At 39.9% G+C, this 24,184-nt stretch overlaps 1 protein-coding gene across 17 annotated transcripts in view; it reads left to right on the top strand.

The window, feature by feature from the left end:
- CHL1 (cell adhesion molecule L1 like) overlaps positions 1-24,184 on the top strand; it is a 192,325-nt gene that overhangs the window by 62,056 nt on the left and 106,085 nt on the right. The window contains exon 3 of one of the 17 annotated variants that reach the window (XM_030570017.1): positions 136-213. The exons of 15 other annotated variants lie outside the window; for them this stretch is intronic. The gene's annotated coding sequence lies outside the window, so the exon portion shown is untranslated. Of the gene's footprint in view, positions 1-135; positions 214-614; positions 638-24,184 lie in introns of those variants that run through there. One more of the 17 variants, XM_030570024.1, reaches the window with a different exon arrangement.

Raw genomic sequence — 24,184 nt, 5'->3', positions numbered from 1 at the left:
TAGTGCTAAAAAGCAAGAAAGTGAATGCTTGGAAAAGCTGAACATTTACATATACAAATTGGCTCATCTGGATGATTTGCATCCTATGTCATTAAAGGAATTAACTAATAAATTTACCTTTCACGATTATTTTAGATAAGTCCTGAGGCCAATTCATGCAACTCTTACTCAACCTAAAGACAGACTGAAGTCTCTTCAGAAGGTTATTTAAAGGTATGTTCTAATTCAGGGCTTCTCAACCATTTTCCTTCTGAGCCCCCCTCCTGCAACATGCTATAAAAAAGTTCACAGCCCACCCATGCCACAACACTTGTTTTTCTGCATATCCAGTAGAGTAAAAGCCAGGGCCAATGTTAGGGGGTAGGAAGCAAAGCAATTGCCCAGGACTTCAAGACACAGGAGGCTCCACAAAGTTAAGTTGCTTGGGCTTCGGTTTCAGCTCCAGGTGGCTGGGCTTGGGCTTCAGTTTTCTCCCTCTGGCCCCAGTAAGTCTAACGCCAGCCTTGCTCTCTGGTTTATTTTAGCAGACCCCTTGGAACCTGCTCATGGCCCCCCAGGGGCCTCTGGTTGAGAACCGCGCCACTAATTTTATCTCAAGGTTTGCTGGAGTTTTTTCCTCAAAATTATGGTTCAAATGGTGAGTTGTTAAACCATTTGAGAAATGAGCAAGCTACAGTCTGGAAAACGAGATACTATAATTTTCTATGGATGATGATGATAAACAAGAAAAAGACTTAGATAAGAAATTTGATTATATGAATCAAAATGTTTTGTAAACTAAACTACTATTATTATTTTCAGTATTTTTCCATGATGCATCAGGAGCTTTTTAATCTTTAAATTATGGGAAATTTTGTCTTTCTGACTGTTTGAAAACCCATTCTAACTGCCTGCTCCATTTCTGATTGAATTAGTTGAACTGACATTTTCCAGAAATGAACAAACAAAACCTGCTGCGTCAATCGGATTGTGTCACTACAGACAGTGTTCATATTTCCAGCCCCTGTGCACTGTGGCCAACCTGGACTGTGGCAGTATACCAACTCTTCTTAGTACCGGTCCTCAGTTTTTCCTTTCAAATCACTTGTGCTTTGCCAAAGTGTTCCTGAATCCTGACTCCATGTACAGCAAATTAAATCAGGATTTTATACAAAAGTTACATGGCTTAATGTGTGTATAAGTGGACATATTTTTCCTCCATCTTTTCACGGTTCATTTTTTCCTCACCCCAAATAGTCGGCTTTTACAGCAGTAGAATTAGTAATAATAATAAATAATCCATAGATAGAAGCAGACAAAGGTTTTGCTGTCTTGTGGTAATTGTGACTAGTGTACATTAACAAAAAATGGCCTATATACAAAAAGTCACATCTGCAATAATTAACAATCTAAGGCCTTGTCCATGTACTGATGTTCCAGCAGTTTAACTTTGTTTTTAAACAGATGCTAAACCCTGTGTATACACTCATGTGTCAGTTCAGCTTTTATTGGATGAAGTTGACTCACCAACATGCACTAGTTTCATTAAAAACATATCTTTCGTTAAAGTGGTGCAAACTTGTGTGTCAAAAAAGCCCCAATAAGTCTTTGTAATTCTAATAAAAAGAAAATGTCCATTCACATGCAATGTATGCTATGAGATTCACTCTTTTGAAAGCAAACATAGCATGTCCATCAGTACAGTCAAATATTATCATTTCTATAGAAATGGCCCTACAGTCGGCAGCTAGGAGCCAGTCATCCAAAGCTGCCTGTGTGTGCAGAGTTCCCCCCGTGAAGACTGTAAGAGTTCCACGCAAGGAGGATTTGTCCTTTAGAATCTGGCCCAGTATTCCTTGCATGCTCAAAGCTCCCATTGGTTACACAGGTATTTATGGGTGCATAGAGAATGCAGGATTAGGCATTTAGGATTTACCATTACCTTTCTGCTTTCCCACCTGGAGAAGAAGAGGGAAAGATGTAGGTGCAAGAGACAGCAGGAAAACGTGGAAAAGGCATTTGTTTTTCTGACCCTTTATCCTCTACCCTTTATAAGAATTCTGCTTGTTCCTGTGGGTTAATGATAGCCCTGACCCAGCTGAAGCATCCAGAGATCCAGGATGCTTGGAGCGAAGAGGGTCCCAGGTGCATGGAGACTGCTCTTTCATTGCCACACTCTTTTGTGGGTTGTAGTTTATTTCACCACCTCATGTGCATTAGGGAATAGAGCTACGACCCTGACTTACACATGCCCCTCTTTGCCCTTTATGGGACACCAAGCGTGCCCAGGTGAGGAGGGACATAGGATCCCTGTGCTCTCCTGAGAATATGAACTGCAGTTGTGCCTGGCCATTAGGTGAACACTCAGATTGGGGATGGGGCAAGCTCCTTATACTCTTCCACTCCTCTGTCCCACACTTCCCACTGCACATCTGCGTGAAGGCCAATAACTTAATAGGAGTTAGGTACCAAACATGCTTACGCACCCTTGTCAATTCCATTTGGCTCATATTTGTCTCTCTAGGTGCTGAAATACCTTTGTAAATGTAACCCTCAGGCACTTACGCTCCTAAGTCTTACTGAAAGTCCAGGAGGAGTCTTTCTCAAGCTCGTCTATTGAAGCTGTTCCGCTGTGTATGAAATACTTAAATATTGATTGGAGTAGGGGCTGGAACAGGAGAGAGTGAGATGCAATCTCACCCCCTGAATCCTATATAGCTCAGAGGTTAGGGCATTCCTAGGAGGTGGGAAATGTGGCTTCAGGTCTCTGCTCCACCTCAGGGATGTGAACCTGGGTCTCCTGCCTTCCAGGTATGCTGAGATTTGGGGTATAAGGGGTGAGCATCACCAGCAGCTGCTGCTCTTCCTCCATTTTTTGGGAGAAAGGACTGGCCTGGAGCCTAACTCCTAGTGGCAGAACACCTTCTTTTAGATGCCTCATTCCCTTTGGGGTGCGGCTTAGGTCTCACCTTTCTCCTCAGCGTTTCCTACTGTAGTTTAGGCAACTCCATGCTCGGCATGCTGGCTTCTGTGAATCCCATTCTTAGGTTCCTAATTCTTCCTATGCATTGCACAGGGAGCCTAAGAGCCTAGTTCAGGACTGTGGATTCTCCTAGATGGAAAGGGGCCTAAAAGTGAAGTGTTGCAACTCTGCATCTGAGTCCTATTTGTGGATCTAGCCCAAGGGTGGGCAAACTTGGAGTTGCAAAACTGTATGGAGGGTCGGGTAGGGAAGGCTGTGCCTCCCCAGGTAGCCTAGCCCCTGCCTCCTATCCGCCCCTTAACTGCTCCCCTCAGTACCTCCCATCCATCCAACCCCCTCCCCCACTCCTTGTTCCCTGACCACCCCCCCTTTGGACCCCCTGCCCCAACTGCACCCCCAGGACCCCAGCCCATACCCCACCCACCCTGTTCCCTGACTGCCCCAACCCCTATCCACCCCCCTGCCCCGAGCACCCCCAGGACTGCCATGCTTATCCAACCCTCCCTGTTCCCTGTCCCTGACTGCCCCCCCGAACTTCCACCCCATCCACCCCCCCCACTCCTTACTCCCTTACCATGTCGCTCAGAGCAGCAGGAGGTCGCAGCCCCGCTGTCTGGCCGGAGCCTGCCACACCGCCGCACTGCCCAGCAGAAGCAATGGGCCATAGCGCTGGCATTGCGGTGAGCTGAGGCTGAGGAGAAGAGAGACTGTTGGGAGCAGGGCCTCCTCGGCCGGGACCTCATGGGCCGGGCAGGATGGTCCTGCAGGCCGGATGTGACCTGCAGGCCATAGTTTGCCCACCTCTGATCTAGCCCCTTGATGTCTAAGTACCATTGAAAATGGGGCTTAGGCTCCTAAGATATTTTCCATTGTTGTTTGCAGTGTTGTTGTAGCTGTATTAGTCCCAGGATATGAGAGAAACAGGGTAGATGAGGTAATATCTTTTATTGGATCAACTTCTGTTGATGAGAGAGACAAGCTTATGAGCTACACAGAACTCTTTTGCAAGTCTGACCTGAAGCCTGAAACCTGGTCTCTTTCACTAACAGAAGTTGGTCCAGTGAAAGATATTACCTTATCCACCTTGTCTCACTCTAAAGACAGGCATTTTCTCAAAGTTGTCATCATTTTCATATATTTCTTTAAACAAATTCCCTTCTTGCGAGCCTACATAAAAAAGTATTCTCCTATTCTTTATATGAAAGAATCATGGTTCATTTGTATTTGAGGTTTATTCATTGATTTGGTGTGTAAAAATGTGATAGTCCTTCTTGAACGTATAAAATAAGATTACTGAGGGGGTAGAAAGAACAGGAGTACTTGTGGCACCTTAGAGACTAACAAATTTATTTGAGCATAAGCTTTCGTGGGCTTTCCTGTCCTTTTTGCAGACACAGACTATCACAGCTGCTACTCTGAAACCTGAGTGGGTAGAGAAAATGCACTCTTACAGATATCTTGCTCTGTGTATTTCTTTAGTCTCATCCTACGGTTTCTATGCACTTTTCTGCTGGGTTTAAAGGTTTATAAAGTACCAGTGAATTATTGGTTGAGCCCTCTTGGGGAAATGATAGCTTGAAAGAGAGAGCCACTAATAAAAGTGGTTTGAACCTACCTTCTTCCCCTCCAGTGTGGTTGTGGTTTGGTCCTGCGTTATAGAGTTTAGTGAAAATACAGCTTTATAACCATTTAATGGCTGAAGTTAGATACAATTTATCTAATATACTAAAAGGGAAAGCCAAATTTCCATATGAATACATTTGAAGTGAATTATTTGCTTATAGATGTGTATTAAAAGTCGGCCCTAAGTGATTGTACTCATTAAATTGAAGAACTTGAATACTATTATGACTCCTCCAGCTCTAATAGGTGGGCTTTTTTTGAAGGGGTTGTTTTTCTGTAATCTGCTGCATAACATTTAGAAGTACTTGACGGATGCTCCGGGTATTCTTGCATGTCATCAGGATTGTTGCCTTGCTAAATTTAAAAGAGGGACTGTTGAGAAAGCCCTGAGATGTGAGAACAGAAAGCTAGTACAAAGGAGATGTGTGCATGTGCTGGGAACTCGGATGAGGCTGCTATGAAATGAATAGTTTCTGGTAACCAGTCATCTGACAATCTCCAGTGTCTGAAAATCACCACTTAGCTACTCTCCCTGTCATCATAAGAGAAATCTTGGCTCTCTGCTAGTAGTGAGAGAAACACCCCATAATAAAGCACTCAGCATTGTATCCTGAGTGTGCCATACTGGAAAACAAAGGCATACTGTTTCTGCTCAGAATCTGTTGTTTGAATATTAATGAACAAATATGGGCTTATGAGCATGGTGCCTAATGCTAGCCTAATATGAGAAGTTTCATAATTTCCCACTAAGTGATTTCTGGTTAATGATTAAGTCTCAAATCTGAGTCAATCTTTGTTGCTGGACACTGTCTATGGATTAACTAGTTGTGGAAATGCACCCTTTGAAAAATGCTTTATGAAGATAGTATAAAATGTGCTCAGTCTTTCACTTCCTCTTAATTTTTTAAAGGTGGTATAAATTCATGTGGGTTAGAGATGAAAAAGACCAAGGTGATCATCCAGTCAATAGCCTGCCGCTGTAGGATTGTTCTTTACAGTATGTTGATATTTCTTTACATTTCTGTAACTTATATTTATGTAAAATATATTATTAATATTGTTTTGTTTTGATTTAGACATAAAGTAAAGCAATAGCAGGTTGTAGGAGCCCTCAACATAATTAATAACACAGTCCAACTAACAGGAAAAAAAAGCCCAATTTTCTCTATACCACAGAAGCCCTTTTAAGTGAAACCAAATTTTGCCCATCTCCGAACTCCCCAAAAAGAAATCTCCTCAGATAAAGATCCACATTCCCAAGAGAAGTCTCCAGCCTTTCCCACTTACCTGCCCCAATAGATAAGATTTTCAGCTTACTCTAAAAGTCAACGAATTTGAGCTTAGTCTGAGCAAACACAGGGAATGAATTCCAGAGTAGGGAGTCCTCCTAAAGCAAAGGAGCGGCAGCTTTCAGTTAGCCAGGTTCTTTGTCATTTAGGGTATGTCTACACTGCAGCTGGGAGAGAGCCTGTCAGCCCAGGTAGATGGACACACACTGGTGGGGCATTAGCTAGTGAGCTAATAATAGCTGTGTAGATATTGTGGCTCCAGCAGAGACTTTGACTAGCCACCTGAGCTCAGACCCAGAGAGTTGGGTTGACTTTCAAGCCCGAGCTGCCCCATGGGCCACAACCATCTACACAGTTACTAACCTTAGCCCCACTAGTGTGAGTCTATCTACCTGGGCTGGGAGACTCCTTCCCAGCTGCATATAGACTTACCCTTGGGGCCTGATCTAATGCCCATTGAAGTTGATTTCAGTGGGAGTTGGAAGACCCATAGGGTTTAATGAGTCAGAACCCTTTAAACTCCTCCTGGAAATTAATAGACAGCCAGTGAAGATTTTGGAGTCATGTGCTCATGGCATGACACACCATTTAACAGGCAAACCGCCACCTTCTGCACTAGCTTCAGTTTTCAAGCTGAATGAAAGTGCTTCCCCACAGGGTATGTCTACAGTGGAATCGCAGGGTGTGATTGCGGTTTGTGTAGACATAGCTGAGCTAACTTTGATCTAGCTGACTTGGATGCCAGAACAGTGAAGTTGCAGCAGCATGTGTTTCAGCACAGGTTGGTCAAACCTGCCTGGAATTCTGGGTGATGAATTACGGGGGCTGGTCCATGATGAAGTATGTATTGCTGCAGCTTCACTGCTCCAATACCGGAGCTAGCTATATTAAAGCTAGCTTAGGTATGTGTCGATGAGCTGCAAGCAATGTAGACATACCGTCCTTCAAGAAAGAGAGTAGATTTGAGTTTACTAAATTATAAAACTTTTCTTCTAATATGAAAGAAAGCTAAATCAAATCACTTTCACTGTTATTAATCAACTGGTTTCAGAGGAGTTACTCTGGATTTTCACTGGGGAAATGAAGAACATAATCTGGCCTTTGGTTTTTAATAAAGCGTTGTGTTTAATGTCTTGTAAATCATTCCCAACGTGCTCTATTATAAATTACCATTATAACTGAAAATAGTTTTCTTCAGTGGTTTTATTTATTAGGAGTTTGCTGCCTTTTGGTAGACCACAGAAGCAATGAATTGAAGGTACAATGGGTATGTTGGCTATTAAAAAAAAAACCCAAAAACTGGAAGCTTTTTTCCAATTAGGTATTGGTTTAAAGGAGCCCAGCAGTAAAGTTTTCGAGCCCAATCCTGCTTTTATTGATACAATGGGAGTTTTGCCACTGATGTCAACAGGAATGGGATTACTCTTTAAAATAATCTTTTAGAAAGTGCAGTTTAATAAAGCATGTAGTACAATTCTTATTATTACAGAGGAAACATTAAGAGGCACAAAAATGGCAATGTTAAGAAAGTGCTTCCAAAACTCTCGTTTGTTGCACAGTTTATGCCACTATTAACAAGGGAAACCAGCTCTAGATGCCAGTCACTATTAAATGTTTTCTTTAGCAAATGGGCTTGAAGACAAGCATAGCCACTCATCTCCTTCTATAATGTTAATGCTTTTGGCATATTTTTTGTCGTTCCCATGTAGGACTGTAGCCAATGGACTCCTTGTAGTTTACTGGCAATTCGTAGACCTGAAACTTTATTTTTGCTTTGTGCAAAAAGTATTAAAATGTGGGGAGGGGAGTGGGGAGTTAGGAGGGGATTGTTCAGCATTAGACTTAACTTGAGCTTAATTTTCCTCCTCACTCTGGTCTATTTTATGTTCTCACACTTTGAAAACAACTAAACTGTCTTTTCAGAGTAGGGAGTTTGAATGAATGAGCCTGAGTTCATTCCCATTGAAGTCAGTGACCAAAGTCCAACTGCCTTCATTGGGAGCAAGGGGGTGCCCTGAGGAAGTGCATACTTATTGTGCCCTCACTCTATAAAATACATCAAAAAAGAATCACTGCTCAGCCAAAGTAATAAGAACTAGAGAATATGTTTGAAGAGGAAAGGTTAAAGAAATTGAATGTATATAGGTTTTGTTTTGTTTTTTTTTGCGAAAAGATTGAAAGATATTTTCACTTCATGCTAATAGTGGCACAAAGAGTAAAGGACTTAGGTTATAAGAGGACCCAATTAATGCCCTGAATTCAGTTGTATGACACAGATTAAAGGTGCCCTTTAAAGATGGTATATGGGATATCAAGAAACAAAGATTGGTCTGGGATGACATAGGCATCTCCCCAGCCCCCAACCCATAGTCTGAAGCAAACTCTGAACTGATAAACACAGGTTCATGTTTACTCCACCCTTTATATAGTTCAGGGGTCTTTGATCTGGAATTCACCTGCTCCTGGAATTAATAGACAATGAGTTTTTTCCTCCCCTCATGGTAGCTTGAAAAGGGAGGATTTGAAGTGGGTCATTTGCATTCCCTGGGTACTTCTTGGGAAATCCACTTCACAGCTATTGTTCCAAAAACTCATTTGGAGTTCCTAATACCGTCCAGGTATAATGAACTACACAACTGCATTCTTAATACTATGGGCTCCAAAGATGTTAAACTTAATTAGATAAAGTTCATTCAGGATATTGCAAGTTATTGTTAGTCTGTCATCATAGGTTCAGTGCTGGTTCAGCTGGAGGAGGGACACCTGCAGAATCAATATCAACACTTCTATCAGTATGTTTGGTTTTGCTTATAGGTGACTCAACCAAATATTGACCAGAACCCACCATTCTTAAGTTATGAAATCTAATTTTAAGACCCAGGTCTAAGTGGGTATGGCTTTACAGTCAAGATATCAGACCTTTTAGGCAGTGTAATATAGGACATGAAATAGACAGTATATATTGTATATATTAACAGAAATGTTTGAATAGAAAAAATACAAGACTCATCTAATATCTTTTATTTTGCCCTGACTTAGGGAGGGAAAGGCGGAATCTCCATAGCCATTGTAGAATTCTTTATATTTTCAGATATCAAATCACATCTGTCTCTGATAACATATATTTCACTTCCCCATTTCACAGCCTGGGATTCAGATACTTATACAGAAGATCTCTCTACATTCTGCAGATGTATGTTTACCATAGTACTAATAGAGTCTTACAAGCAGAGAATTACAAGCAGAGAAAATTGCTTCAGATACATTCTTCTTCATGGAAAACCCATTAAATGATGCTTCAGGGCCTTAATCTCAAGATAAAAAATCTTTTCTAAAGGTTAGATGTCAGTAGATTTTCACGTCTTAGGAGAACTGAAAGCAAAATCAGCAAGAATAATTTCACTTTATAGGAAACTGAAGAGAACATAAGAACATCTATGCACAAAATATTCTGCATTATTTTGCTAGTTTGGGCAAAGGTAGTGTCTGAACAAACCTCCAATCCTCTAAACAGAAGCCAAACCTTTGGATCACATCTTCTCCAGTACTTGCTGGACCTCCCTACCCAATCCCTATGGACTGCCCCCCACTCACTATTAAGTCTCTTTCTTTCTGCCTTTGGCCTCAAAAGATTGGGAACAAGAGTGTTACAGCAGGTTTGGAAGCCTCACTATTGGCCAGAATACACCACTTAAAGTAACTCTCAGTGTGCCAAGACACAGCTGCAATCCCTGAGGCCAGGTGGGAAATCTTGGGTACCGTGGGGATTTCCTTGAACGTTGCAGTGCAAACTGCTATCAAGTAGCTGGGATTTCAGAGTTTTGTGACGGGTGTTCATACCCCTCTTGGGCACACACTAAGTGGTGAAGTGGTTAAATGTGAGTTGGCATAGGGTTTGGCATTAGAAGGAAGAGGCATGCTAATAGCGATGGTTTTTGAGTGTGAGATAGGTTCTGCATCCACTGGAATCACATTTGGGTTCCCAAAGGGTGCAACAATTGAGGGGACTCTGGGCTGGAAGGAAGAAGTGAAGTGGTTTTTGCAGGTTCTGAGCTTTGGCTAAGCTGTAAATAATCAACCAAAAATTTCATCACTTTCTTTTAATTTGTCAGTGCCAATTTTAATCACTATGCACTATAAATGATCTTTGATCTTCTCTCTTAGTCTATGTAGTATGTCTCTGGCACAGTTCAGGGGAGTCCTTGTTCTGTGAGCTAGGGATTGTACATTTCTGTGACATTTTCAGCAGGCAGCCTCACATCCTATCTAAGAGAATAATCACCTCTTTCTCTGCATTAACATTTTGATATGCAGTATCTCTCTGTGAAGTCAAACTTCCTAGATGTAGGGCATAATGCAGCATTCTAGTACAACTAAGCACCTGGATGACATTCGTTTTTCTTATGCAACATTCACAGAGAGAAAAATTTGAGGTTACAGATACAGTTCGACAGAAGAGCGTGTGATCGGTGTATAATTAGTTTGCATTTCTTTGTGTTTCTCTTTTAGGCAGGGAAATTGCATAACTTAATTAATGTGAGTAATACTAATTATTTTGGATCTGTCAGTGCATATATGATGATGAATAATACAGGGACCACTTTGACACTAAATATATATATATATTTATTTTTTTTCCTTTGTCTTTGCCTGAAAAATCTGACTTGCATTCTTATGAAATTGGATGACGTATAAACCTATCTTCCATAATTGCTTTTTATTGTAATAGCACTTCTAGAAAACACTGAATTGTGCATATTTCTCCGTGGAAAAATATTTCAGTTAGTTTTCTATTTTTCCTATAAGTTTAATACTATGTTGACAATTCTCCACTGAGACAACAAGATGCAAGTGATAAGAAGCTTCTTTAAAATCCTGTGCCTAGGCACATATATGTGTGCATGCTAATGGCCTGATCCTGCACCGTTGAATTAGTGGGAGTCTTTCCATTTACTTCCATGGAAGTAGGATGAAGTCGTATGGCTAAGGAAATACCACAAAAAAATGCCATGACTATTCAGTTGATATTCTTAAATAACTTTGTTTCACTTTCCATGAACATTGGGACAATTGGGTTTTCTTCACATGACTGCTTGTAGAAAGCAAATTTAAGCTTGCATGTGTGGATATTCATGCTTGGTATATTTTATATGGCATGGGGGCAGTGCTTGACGCAACAGGGTTCTCAGTTCCCCACCAGAAACCTATGAACATAGTCATCTAAACATAGAGTCATAAAGAAAAGTTACAGTAATGTAGAATCCTCACACTTTTTTACACACTAAGCAAGCACAGTAAATTAATGATGTACAGAACAATAATGTAAAAATATATGTATATATTCAGGTTGGTTTTCTGAGTTAATTCCTGGATTAGGACAGATCTGGACATAGCTAATGCAATCCAAATCTAGATTTAAAAAAAAAAAGGCAAAAATCCCCCTTTGGCTATTGGCATCTTTTGTTATAAATTTAACATTGCTTGAGTGCAATTTTTTTTCTCTTTGATTGTTGTGTAATATAAAACCATGCAGATATGGTTTAGGGATGCCTATGAGCTTTGTGGGAGATCGAAGCCATCAGGTCTTTCACGAGGTGTTTATTTGTGACTTCTTCTGAACACTATTCGGCTTTCCAGACTTCATCAGGTTAAATGCATGGGTCCAAAAGGACTTATGTGACTTCAGGCGGTGGTGAGGGATATTGTTAAGGTCCTGGTGGATGGGAAGACGTTCATTTTCTACAATCCTCTGGAATTCCCAAAGGGTTGCAGTATCATGGCAACAACACTGGCAACCAAGGTGTTGGGGTTGACTTGTGGGTTCCAGTGATGCACCACAATCCAGTATTCAATTGGACATCAACAAGTTGAATATGGCTATTTTTGATCCATAATGGTGCACAATATTCGGCTACAGTATACAAGGGTCACTGCTGGTGTCCATAACACTGATACTGATGCTCCTCAGATTGTGCTTGCCAGTTTCTGGACCAGGTTGACCCTTGTCTTCATCTTGGCAGCTACCTTCTTCAGATGGTCACGGAAGGTTAGCAAGCAAACCAGCTTTACACCGAGATAGGTAGCAGTGGGGTTGTGTCATACATTGTTGCCGCCAAAGGTCACTTTTAGGGTGCCCTTAGCGTTCCTGTTCTCAAGATGGAATGCAGTGACTGTTGTTTTGTGAGGATTTGGCTTGAGCCTCCATTTCCAGAAATATTCCTCCATGAGGAAAATAGGAAAAAAGAAATTAACTTGTGATAAAGACCTTGATAGAGTTATGTTACAAATCTAGCTAGACACACATCCATTTAAAACAAAATATATAATATATTATTTATTATTTCTTTTGTATTAAATAGGTGTGTATCTAAATGGATTTGTAACATTGATCTACCAAAGGCTTTATTATACATTAATAAATTCTTTTTTTTCCCCCTATTAATGGTTTTGTAAACTAGAAGTTTACTTCCTTTGGCCTTTTTTATGTAATTACAGACCTACTTTTCAGAGACAGTGCTGAATTGTCTTTAAAATATGCTGCTTTTCAGTTTGATAGTGAACGTTCGCTGAAACATAAATATTCATACGATTAAATGAAATATGATCTATCTATATATATTTAAAAGAGAGATTAAGGATTCAAACCTATGTGACCTCTCGTAGTTTTATTGGTGTAAGGACTGCAGGACCTGGGTTTAATTAGCGTAAAAATGTTAATTAGGCTATTAATGTATTAAGAAGTATTTCTAAGAGAAAAATAAGCATTAAGAAATACAATGTAACTACATTTAAAAGAAACATTAAGGAAATGGTATGCACAGTCAAAAAAGCAAACATTGATTCAATAGTCTGTTAATACAAATAAAATAAATTATTAGGGATTAGAGACCAGTTTAGTAAATATAGACTCCAAATGTAGAAAGCTTTCTTGAATTCTATTATTACTATGTCTTATGCTCGTCAAGCCTGTCTCCTTTGTTGAAGCAATGAGAGTATCAAGGGACATCTTTGGCCAAATTAGTCCATAATCTCTGATAATATTCTCTCTGGAGAGTCTTATTACTAAATGCTCTTGCATTTAATGGTATATGCAAAATAGATCTGCATTCCCAGGTTGTGCCACATAATAAATGATCAAGAACTATAGCTGAACAGAAGTACAGTACCATAAAACCTTGATTGTCTGAACCAAAGTTACTAAAATTCTTGCTAATCTGAAATTCATTTATATCCCACAAGGCTTTCTTATCAGCATAACCTCTGCTTTTTGAATGGCTCTTTGGATCAGGTCCATATCATTTTTGTTGCTGGGGGCCTGGGTAGGAGAGGAAGGGCAGAGAAAAGGCTCAAGAACTGAGGAACAGCAAAAATCTTCGCTTTGCTTGATTGTCAGAACAGAGGGTGAAAGAGACAGTGAGGAATTGCTGCGTTATCAAGGTTCCCATAAAGCTATTGACTGAGGGCCAGAGAGTGATACCTTTACTCATCTTTGGTAGTACCTTAATCCATGAATAGCCTATTGACATGAATGGGACTTAACAATGAGTAAGGTGCAGGCCCATGTGAGTACCACCATGTGGCTCTGAGGAAGAACATGTTAGGTAGGGAAGAGAGGAGCTCCTGCAATCCCCCCTGATTTTCTATACTTCCCTCGTGTCTCCTCAGCATCAGTGACTCCTTTAGAAATCAGAACCCCCAAGACGTTCAGCTAAGCAGTGTCAGGCTACATGTGGATTCATAGTCATCCTTTAGCAGTAATAAGTATTGGGAGCCTGAGGCCATGGCTACACTTACAGTTCTGCAGTGCTGGTAGTTACAGCTGTGTTCGTACAGCTGTGTAGGGCCAGCGCTGCAGTGTGGCCACACTGACAGCTGCCAGCGCTGCAGTGTGGCCACATTTGCAGCATTTGCAGCGCTGTTGGGAGTGGTGCATTGTGGGCAGCTATCCCAGCGTTCAAGTGGTTGCAACATGCTTTTCAAAAGAGGGGGGTGGGGTAGAATGTGACGGAGCGTGGAGGAGACAGAGAGAGTGGATTTTTGGAGTTGACACTGTTCTCAGCTCCCTGCCTTGCAAATTCTAAGGACTGGAAGACACTGAACAGTGCCTACCTTCAATCATTTTAAAAGTTCTGACCCCCTACCCCCACCCCTCTCTCATTCACTAAATGCAAATTATGCACTCCTAAATAGCCACCAGATAAGCATCTGCTCAACACGGACTTCCCCCTCCCCCTCTGCCGTGTGAGCGTGCTGTTTCTCTCTTCAAGCAAACAGCTGTGAACATTCCAAAGTAATTCCCCTGCCTGCCTCCGATCGCTCAGCAAACAGGAGCTGTGTTTGTTTTTTAAATAAGCAGTTTGGCTGAACTCTGAGCTCTCCCTTTCTTCCAGTTTGTTGTGGACAGGAATTCTGGGATGCCTCCTTATACCCCAGAGTTCAATAAAAGCGCTGGTGGGGTCCACACTTGCTGACCAGCGCTGGATCACCAGCGCTGGAATCGCTACACCCGAGGCTGGACCGGATGTACAGCCAGCGCTGCAACCAGGGAGTTGCAGCGCTGGTCATGCTTTGCAAGTGTGGCCACATCCTAAGTTGCAGCACTGTAACCCCCTCACCAGCGCTGCAACTCTCTAGTGTAGCCATGGCCCCAGTGGATGGTCATGTACATCTAGTTTTAAAATGATTTTTGATAAGCACCTCCAGTCACACTTGCTGTAATAGAGGCCCAGTACAAATTAAGGGCTGCTGGCCCATGAAAGTGATGAAGTTTCAAAAGCTACTCCTCCACAGAATGCTGTATTATAGCCATTTCACAGTTGCTTCTTTATCAAGACTATACAGTCTACGCTCTCATATGATGGATGCTGGTCTCTGGGGAAGTGGGAATGATACTGAGGTACCACTTCACATGCTGGAAATAAGAGCTGTATTGCTCTCTTTTTCCAGGAAAATACACATTACTGAATATTCTTAATTCTTATTGCTTCCAAGTCAGTACGCTCTTCTACAGACCCATCTGTTTACAATCACAAAAGGAACACAGACATCAACCGGCCTTTCTTTAAGTCTCCTTGTAGTGTTAACTGCCTGTGGCAAGAATGATGTCATGAGGTACATATGCCAATATTTTAATAAATGTATGAAATGTCATCCTTTTATTTGAACATTAAAGGGCCAGATTTTCAGAAATGGTAGGCTCACAGGATGAAATTCATGAGGTCTATACACCACTTAAATCCCATTTCATTAATCAAATTAGGCTGAAGTGGGACTTGTGGCATTATTATGTATTATTATTATTATGTACAAAGGCCCCTAAGTGTCCCATTGAAATTATGACCTCATTGAATTGGATACTCTACAGACACATAAGGTATGTCTACCCTGCATTTGAGAAGTGTAATTCACAGCTTGATTAGAAGTATATGTGTTAGCTCAATCAGCGGCGTGCTCACAGCAGCTTAGTCCAGCTGCTCAAGTACATATCTAGCATCATTTGGCCACACTCCTATTTTTAAAGTGTTACCTTGATCATAGCTAGCATGTGTACATTTACCCAAGCTAGGAATTATACCTCCTTGCTTTAGTATAGACTTACCTATGGTAAGAGACAGGTGACCAGTCTGAATAGATAAGACAAGCAAAAGGTGGGAGAAAAGTCTATAACACACAAGGAGAAGATGGGAAATTGAGGCACTAGGAGATTAAAAGACTTCCCAAGATCATATAGGAAGTCTGGGTAAGAGCAAGGAATTGAATTCAGCCTTCCTGAATCACAGACTATGCCTTAGACACAAGAGGCAAAATCTCAAAAGCACTCAAGTTATTTAGGAATCTAAATGGGACTTAGACTCCTAATTCATTTGGGCATTTTTGAAAATTTTACCCTAGATCATCCTTCTCTGTAGTAGTCTTGAGCATACAAGAAAATTTTACCCATGTATATTGGATAATTGCACTTGAGAATGACCACAGCTGGATGCTTATACATAAAGTTACCCAATCCAAGAAGAGCATTTGTTTTGGTCCAATTTACAGACTTTCTGCTTGCACACCGCTTATGTGATTAGGAATTATTGGGCCAATTTCCTGTTTCTTTATAGACTGTGCAATAAAACATTAAATAGATTGGAAATAATGAATATTCAACTTCCTAGCTATTAATAGGCAGTAACTTGAAAAACCCTCTTTCTGCTCCACATTTCTCTGAATTTGATTTACAAGTTAAGGGTTCAGTGGGTGTCACTTCTGGTCCATTCAGTCCCCTACTTTCTTACTGAAGTCAATATATAGATATGTATAGGCTTGTGTATGATCATATACTTTGTGCATATAATTAGAGTTTTAGACGAAGAGGGCTCATGTGGTCACCTAGGCCAAACCTCCTCCAGCTGCAGGGCTTTTCCCTACAATATATCTTTGAGAACTATGCCCAGCATAAATTTAAATAGCTTATGTGATGGGGCTTATAGCAGCAAGTCTGGTGACATATGAATGTGAACAGACAACCTGGCACAGCAGAACATATCATTTTCTATGTGCATATGTAATCAATTCATCAGTTTGCCTTACACGAGAGGGCCATGTTGCCTATTAACCAGTGGGTTAAACATATGTATAGATGGGACAGGAGTGATAGTGGCATTGGATGGGGAAGACAGTGCAGTGCCATAATGACTTTCTGGGCCTGATGTTCACACCCTTTAATTATCTATGGACGGTTATCTCAGTCCTTCATTTCTTCATAGCCATATTTCATTTAACTTTTCATCTTAAATCCTTCCCATCAGACTGTGAATGTTGTTTGATTTGAGGTATTCATATTTGTCTGTAGGTAAGTGTAGGGGAACGGACTGTCTTACTGTGTCAGTACAAAATGATTTGCACTACAAAGTATAGTCAAATGCTACCTACATTTTTGAGGCATGTTTCCACAAGATGTAAGCAAAAACCATATAATCAAATGCATCACAGTCTTAGTTCTGTAATAGCCTTACTCAGAACGCCGTCATAACTAGTTCTTGGCTATTTGAAAGTAAAATAGCGTGATTGTTCATTTCCTGAGCTGCCACATCTTGTGTTATTTATGTTTTTAGTTATACTGGTGTATAGCAACTCCATTGAAATCAGTGACATTACATTGAAGTAAACCCTGTGTTCATGAGAGGACAATCAGGTGCATAAACAGAGGGCTATTTCCCATAGATAGTTAAATAAAGCGTGACATTTTGAAGTTCTCTTTCAGTTTTTTTTTAACCCTTTCTCCAGCATTAGTTCAGTGGGAATTTTGCTAGAGAAAGGGCTGAATAAAAATTGAGTAAAGACTTAATGATTTGATCCAAAGACAAATGGTCAGGGGAAAATATTGTCCACTGATACTATGCAAGAAATAATTAAACATTAATGCCTGAAGATCAATATAAATGATCAATATAAATACAACTTGTGGCCTGGAACTATAACATTAAAAACATTGGTCTTACAACATTTTTTTTTATGCCACACTTTTTTCTAAGCATATCTGAGCTTCACTTTCCTAGTGTCAAAGTGAAAAGGAATTTCTTATTAGTTTTTTGATCTCCACGTAGGGAGATTGCACATATTGCCTTCTGCAGTGAAATATGTCGCTACTGTACAGCAAACTAACAATCTGGTTTGTAGCTGCACTACTGCAGACACTTAACTAGGTAGTTGATTCCTTTATTCCAATGGTCTGACTTGTTTCTCTGCATACTAGTATATCAAATGATAAAATTAATTAACTTGTCACGGTTGATACATCCTTAGACTTTTCTTTTATGTAGAATGAAGCCTATATTCTTTCCAAGTAAATTGATCATCCACAGACGTCTGCATTTTTAACATAGACAGAAGCAGCAAGTAGGTGTTTACTACCACAAGTGGTGCTATTGACAAATTAAGTTGGCTTCAGTGGAACTACGCATGGTAGTAAGCATTTGTGTCAGGTACTAAGCCATACTAACAGTGCTTCTTGAAATAAGTTATGTCATTTGATGAAAAATACAATAAATAATCAAGTATTAAGTTAAGGGTTCTCAGAGACAGAGAATTAATATTAAATAATGTGACATTAATACAATATATCAGGTGATTACATATATACTATGGAGACATGATAGCAGCTCCACAGTTAAGTCTGAGTCTAGCATTTGTTTGGAATTTTTGTAACACGTCTGATTTATCTCATCTAGTCTGACTTCCTGTATAACAAAAGCCACAGAACTTCCCCCACATAATTCCTAGAGCATGTCTTTTACAAAAACGTCCAATCTTGATTTAAACATTTTCAGTCACAGAGAGTCCACCATGACTCTTGGAAGTTGCTCCAATGCTTAATTACTTTCACTCTTAAAAATGTACAGCTTATTTCCAATCTGAATTTGTCTAGCTTTCTCTGCTAGATTGAAGAGCTCATTATTAAATATTTGTTCCACATGTAGGTACTTACAAACTATAATCAAGTCACCCCTTAACATTCTCTTTGTTAAGCTAAATAGATGGAGTTCCTGGAGGCTATCACATGTTTTCTAATACTTTAATCATTCCCATGGATCTACCCTGAAGCGTCTCCAATTTGTCAACATCCTTCTTGAATTGTGGTCACTGGAACTGGACTCAGTATTCCAGAACCAGTTGCACTGATGCCAATTACAGAGGTAAAAATAACCTCTGTACTCCTATTGAGATTCCCCGGTTTCCGCAGCTTGGGCACCCCTGCACTCCTTGATGGGGAATATCCCTGAAGTAATATTTGGCTGACTACGTAGAAATAATATCTGAGCTTTTGGGGTAAATTTCCTATATGATTAACTCATCCCTGGTGATAAGTCACCATGGCAGATGTTCATACTGGCCTAGTTAACTTGTCTGCATGGTAATGTAATAATAATGTAATAAATGCAGAGGGAACCCCCTTTTTTATATGAGCCAGACTGCTTCACATGTATGTTTAACTGATATTTCAACCCTTTCCCTTTAAATCCATCTTCCTATCAGTGAAGACATACTTCCGTTTTGAAAACATGATTTTTATGCCCCAAACCTTCAAACAGACTTCCCCCCTCACTCCAGTCCTCATGTCCACTACTACTTTATTTCAACTCTAAGGAAGAATTGCAACATTTTAGACATAAAACTGAGTCTTTTATTCAGCAGTTGCCCAAACATTCCTGAAAACAGGCCAGGAAGAAAATTTGGACTTGTGAGAAGATCCAAAGAGACTCCAGTGTTTTGCTTGTACTCAAATGCCACTGATTGCTGGCATCAAATGTTTCATGCTTTATATTATCTGCGTTTTCTGTCTTAGCTTGGTCATGGGGATACGTGACTGGTATGTTGTTTGTTTGCAGCTCATGTGGCAATCAGTTATCTATCATTTGCAAAACACACACTGGATCACTGTAACTCTAAATGCTCACATCTAACATTCCATCATCTAGAATTAAGACCCTTTTGCTCTGAGGTTGTGAATACTATTTCTTTTACTGTAGCAGGATATCAGGTCATTGGGAAGTGGAGACGGTTTGGGGAGAAGATGCAGTGAAACACAGAGATGGCTTTGGAGAATAATATTATTTTCCTTATTCTAATAATGTTCCTTGTTCAGTGTTAGAGGAAAGTGACTTTTATTTCAGGGTTTTCTTGCATAAGAGTCCTATAAGGAAATGATTTTTTTGAAACTGTGAATGATGGGAAAAGTGGAAGCATGTAGCCTGATAAAGCACAGTACACTATGATGGAGTGTCATTCCCCTGCTTGTGTACACATTCTCGTGCTTGCTGGTAGCGGCAGCGGACGTATGGCTGAGCCATGCCAAGTACATGCCCACTGGTTTCAGGCAGGTTTGTACTTGGCACATATGTTATGGTAGTACGCTGCTATTTATACTTGCACTAGCTCAATGAGAACTAGCGTATGTGTGTACACGAGCAAACGAATCACACCGCAGCTCCTAGTGTAGAGAGAGCCTTAGAGTACTCGAATGCAATGCAGTATTAACATAACTGGCTATCAGACAAGCTAATTTATTCTGAAATTACATGCCTATGCATACATAAACAGTAGATAAAGATAAGCAATTTCTCATATCTTTGATTTGTAATTGGCTTACATGCTGGAAACATTAATGGAATAGTGTACAATAAGATATGAAGAATTAGATGTATAATATGAAGAATTAGGTTTAAATGGCAATTAGATTAATAAAATCTCATGATCACTTCTGTCATTTACTAAAGTTTATGCTTTGCATTTTGAAGATTCTCAAAACCAGGCAACAGCCCTCATTACCGATCGTGTTGAGAGAGTGGTGAAAACAAGAGATGGATTTATTAAAATCAAAAAGAAAAGAAACAAAAATATTTTTTTCTTTGAGATCAACGTTCTTCTCTCTTCTGCTTTTAAGGGACTTGACCCAAAGTCTGTGGGTTTTGTTGTTGTTTTGTATCTGCCTGTACACACCACAGCATTAGAATGCAAAAGTCTCTTTATAATTGGAATATTGAAAACAAATAATTCAGAATTTTATGCCACTGCTCACTAGATCTAGTTAGAGAGGCAGAGAGAGTCACAAGTAGCCAATGGCATGAAACAGTGGAATGCCCCCTCTCACCTCCATGTAAAAATATAACGAGTCCTAATCAAGTTTCCTTCTAAGGAGGAAACAGATGTGTGGGGAAAATTTCCCAATCCCCTTTAAGCAAGTGGAGCACTTGCAGTACCTCTCTGGTGCACAGGAAAGCAATTAATCATTTAAACAGCACTACAAAGAGACAAGATTTCAGTAGCTCTGCAGGGGTCAGTTGACGGCCAGAATTAGTGGAGGGGCTATTTTATTTTTCTTTAGATGAATGCAGCTGTTTATTTCCGTATATTTAATATATGGCATGGTGGCAAGAGGACTGGATAGGCAGCTTAGTCAATGATGAGACAAATCATAATAAATTAACAATCATCCAAGAATCGCCTATTTCAAACAAATCGGTAATATCATAGTAATACCTTTTATTAGTCAAGGGAAATCTTCATCCAGTCCTGCAAACTCCCAGTGGATTTGCTGTTGAGCCCTTGGTGAAGATATCCTTATGTTTTGGGTTTTTTGTTTTGTTTTGTTGCTTTGGGATTTTTGTATGTCAAAATTGCCTTCTTCTTGGTCTGGAATGTCAGGAACTTGAAATTTCATCAAAGAAAGTTTTGACATTATGAAAACCATGCCAGGTTGTTCTGAGGACAGTTGCACATTAAAGTGTGTATCTCTTTTTGGTTTTGCTTTATCAAAAAAGCAGGCTGTGCTTTTCACTGATGTCAGAGTGTCTCCTGACTGTACCCATATTGCTAAAAAGACATTCATATTTGACATTTAGATAGGAAGAGATCAGTGAAATATGATCTTATCAGGATAGAGCAGTTTAAGGAGTCCCATACTATGGTGGTGCTACAGCAGGAGCTGCTAATCAGAAAAAGAGCAGAAAGCTGTTGACAGGCAAACTCATAGAAAATAGTCCTTTTATTTCACCTTACATTTTTGTTCTTTGGTGAGAGGAAAAAAAAATGTTTCCATTTTTATAAACAGTCTTCTCCCTTGAACAGGCCATGACGTGTGCAGAGATGTGCCTACTTATAGATTCTTCAATTTCTTTGAACTTTCATATATTGATTTGATCTTTTCAGATGTAGTTTAGTTTATCGCCATCATAGCCGTTGCTTATTACGTGAGGGCCAGGGCTAGGTGGCAAAATGCAGTAGTGCCCTATCCCTTTTATCTTTTGAAAGTTGAGATCAATCCTTAATTTTGTTCACAAATGAAAATGAAACAGGTTATTTCAGTCACACACATGCACAAATTTGACTTGATTGGCAGTTTCTAGTAGCCTAGAGCTGTGCTAGCAAGTCTATGCAATGACTTTATGCGTGTGTGCCTAAAGGCAGTACTATTAGTTCTCTCACTTTAGTAAGCAGTACATTTACTCACCAAATTAAGAAATAAAAATAAAATTGTATGTTTTCTATAACTTGGCATTAGTTAGATTTGATGCACATTTTGAATTAAATATGCCTTGTAATGGTGCATCCTACATTAGCTGGCTAAGCGTATATTGTAACCAATTTTTTTTTCCAAAGATGGATTTGTATTGTATCACTGGTTGTAAAACACCAAGACTTTTCTTGGTCACTCTCCCACAAAAGCTAGTTAGAGTTTTGTATCAATAGGGACTAAGACAGTCTTCGTAATTGGGCAGGGCTAAAACACAGAGATTTATTCCTAATATCTTCTTTAGGAAGCCAGCCACTGCACAAGCCAAAAAGAGCTTGGATAAAAGTAGGTGTATATGTGCACTAAAGAACAGTAAGTATTCATACCCCATCGCAAAAGTTAGGACAGTTGCAAATTGAAGAAAGCATATATTAACAGTGGCTTGAGTTAGAAACATCTTAGACTATGTTGTGCTCTGCATCCCCCAATCCTCATATGACTTCAATGTAGTTGCAAGATCTTAAAGCAGGGCAGAATTTGACTTTTGTTTATGTAATTCTGTTAGATATTAGCTCCCCTTTACAGCAGCCAAACATTCTCAGGATCATTGTTTGTAAAGGGGAATTAACTTTTCTTTATCAATAATGTAGTTTGGTGGCTAGCGTCATTCTGAACACTCCTTGCTAGCAGAATCTCTCCTTACCCCATGTTTTACTCCAGTGAAAGGTCAACATTGGGGTGCAGTTACAGGAATTGAACTCCAAGTCACTAAAATATCCACCCTATGCAGTCTAATTGCTAATCGCTGCGTGAAACAAGATTAACTTTAATGTGTAAAGATCCACTTAAACCAGCTTACTGGACGCACTGATCAAACGTTCTGCTCCCAGGGAAGATGGGCTCCTGTGCTATCCATTTCTGGGACGAGTCTCCAATATAGAGCCTTTTCTAGTTATCAGAGCAGGCACTTGGATACTATGGTGACAGATGCTGGTACAGAATCCAAAGAATAACAGAGATATTAATAAAATGAGCTTATTAAAAAGGGGGGAAGGATGATCTAGTGATTAAGGTGGGTATTAATTCAGAGGGAATATATGGACCCAAAGAGTCAGAGGTGTTAATGTGAGCCTGTCACTGTCCAGCTTTAAACAGTGTTAAATGAAGTTTTGGGTTTGATATAGAGATTTCAGCCTATGTGGTACTATGGCAAACACACCATTAAAACATCTTTTTAATATTTTATTAAAGATAAGGAACAAGGAAAAATAGTTAAAGCATTTAAAATGTAAAGTATCAAGTAAGGCTTTCATTTTGACACAATCTTTTGTTCACTTTTCCTTCAGGTGCAGAGTTTTTTTTATTTTTATTTTTTTAAACCTGTCTGACTGTTAAGATGGTATAAAAGATAACATTAGTCGTTCTGTGAAAAAGAGAAGTAGTTAGTTGAGATGGGCAGGCACAGTCATTGTTGCTGCTGTTGTTACAGACCAATTCTGTTTTCTAAGAGGAAAAAACAAGATAATTACACTTGGAAGGAGAAAGGAAAGAACAGCAAAGAGGAAATGCAGCTTTCGTTTTTAGTGTTGACTTTCACTTGCATTTACTGCTGGAAAAAACATAGACGTAGCACATGGTCTTACCAGCCACTCCCAAACCTGGCAAACTTGTGCCAGCATTGGGCTGTTTAGGGCATTGCTTTTAGTTGCCTCTTTCTTACAGCAGTGTTGCACATTGCTGATCTGAATAACAAGCCCTTAGTCTCTGTGTTGTATGTATGATTGGGATACTAGCACTTTCCTGTTGTAAAGGTAAATATAGTATAATTTAAAGAGTGTGAGAGAGGTAAAGTTAAATTGCATGTTCTAATTTCAGAAGAAATAGGGTGGCTCTTAAAAGTTTGTTACTGAACACTGTTTTTTAATGCAGTTTTGCACGGGTTGGGGGTGAGGGGTGTTTCTGTCAATCTCATATCTTTATACAATAAAGAGCTGAGCAGGAAACTGTTGTTGGGACCATGGAGAGAGCTTGGTAAATGCTTTATTTCATGGTTCTGCTTCCACACACCACGGACAAAATACAGAGGACAAAACAAATAAGCTGAGATTTTGAAAAGCACCTCTGCAATTTGGGTGCCCAAGCTCCCATTTATTTCAATGGGAACTGGGTGTCCAAATCCCATCAATATCAGGCCAAATATTTTTCCAGTTAAAAAATGGTAAGCTCCCTCATCACACTTCTGGGGGGCTCGGACACCCTGGAAAAAGTCCTTCAGAGCCTGCTACTGCTCCCATTGAAGTCAAAAAGAGTTTTGCT

The sequence above is a fragment of the Gopherus evgoodei genome, chromosome 7 (assembly GCF_007399415.2).
Source record: "Gopherus evgoodei ecotype Sinaloan lineage chromosome 7, rGopEvg1_v1.p, whole genome shotgun sequence".
Taxonomy (NCBI): domain Eukaryota; kingdom Metazoa; phylum Chordata; order Testudines; family Testudinidae; genus Gopherus; species Gopherus evgoodei.
This window is presented reverse-complemented; position numbering and strand designations above follow the sequence as displayed.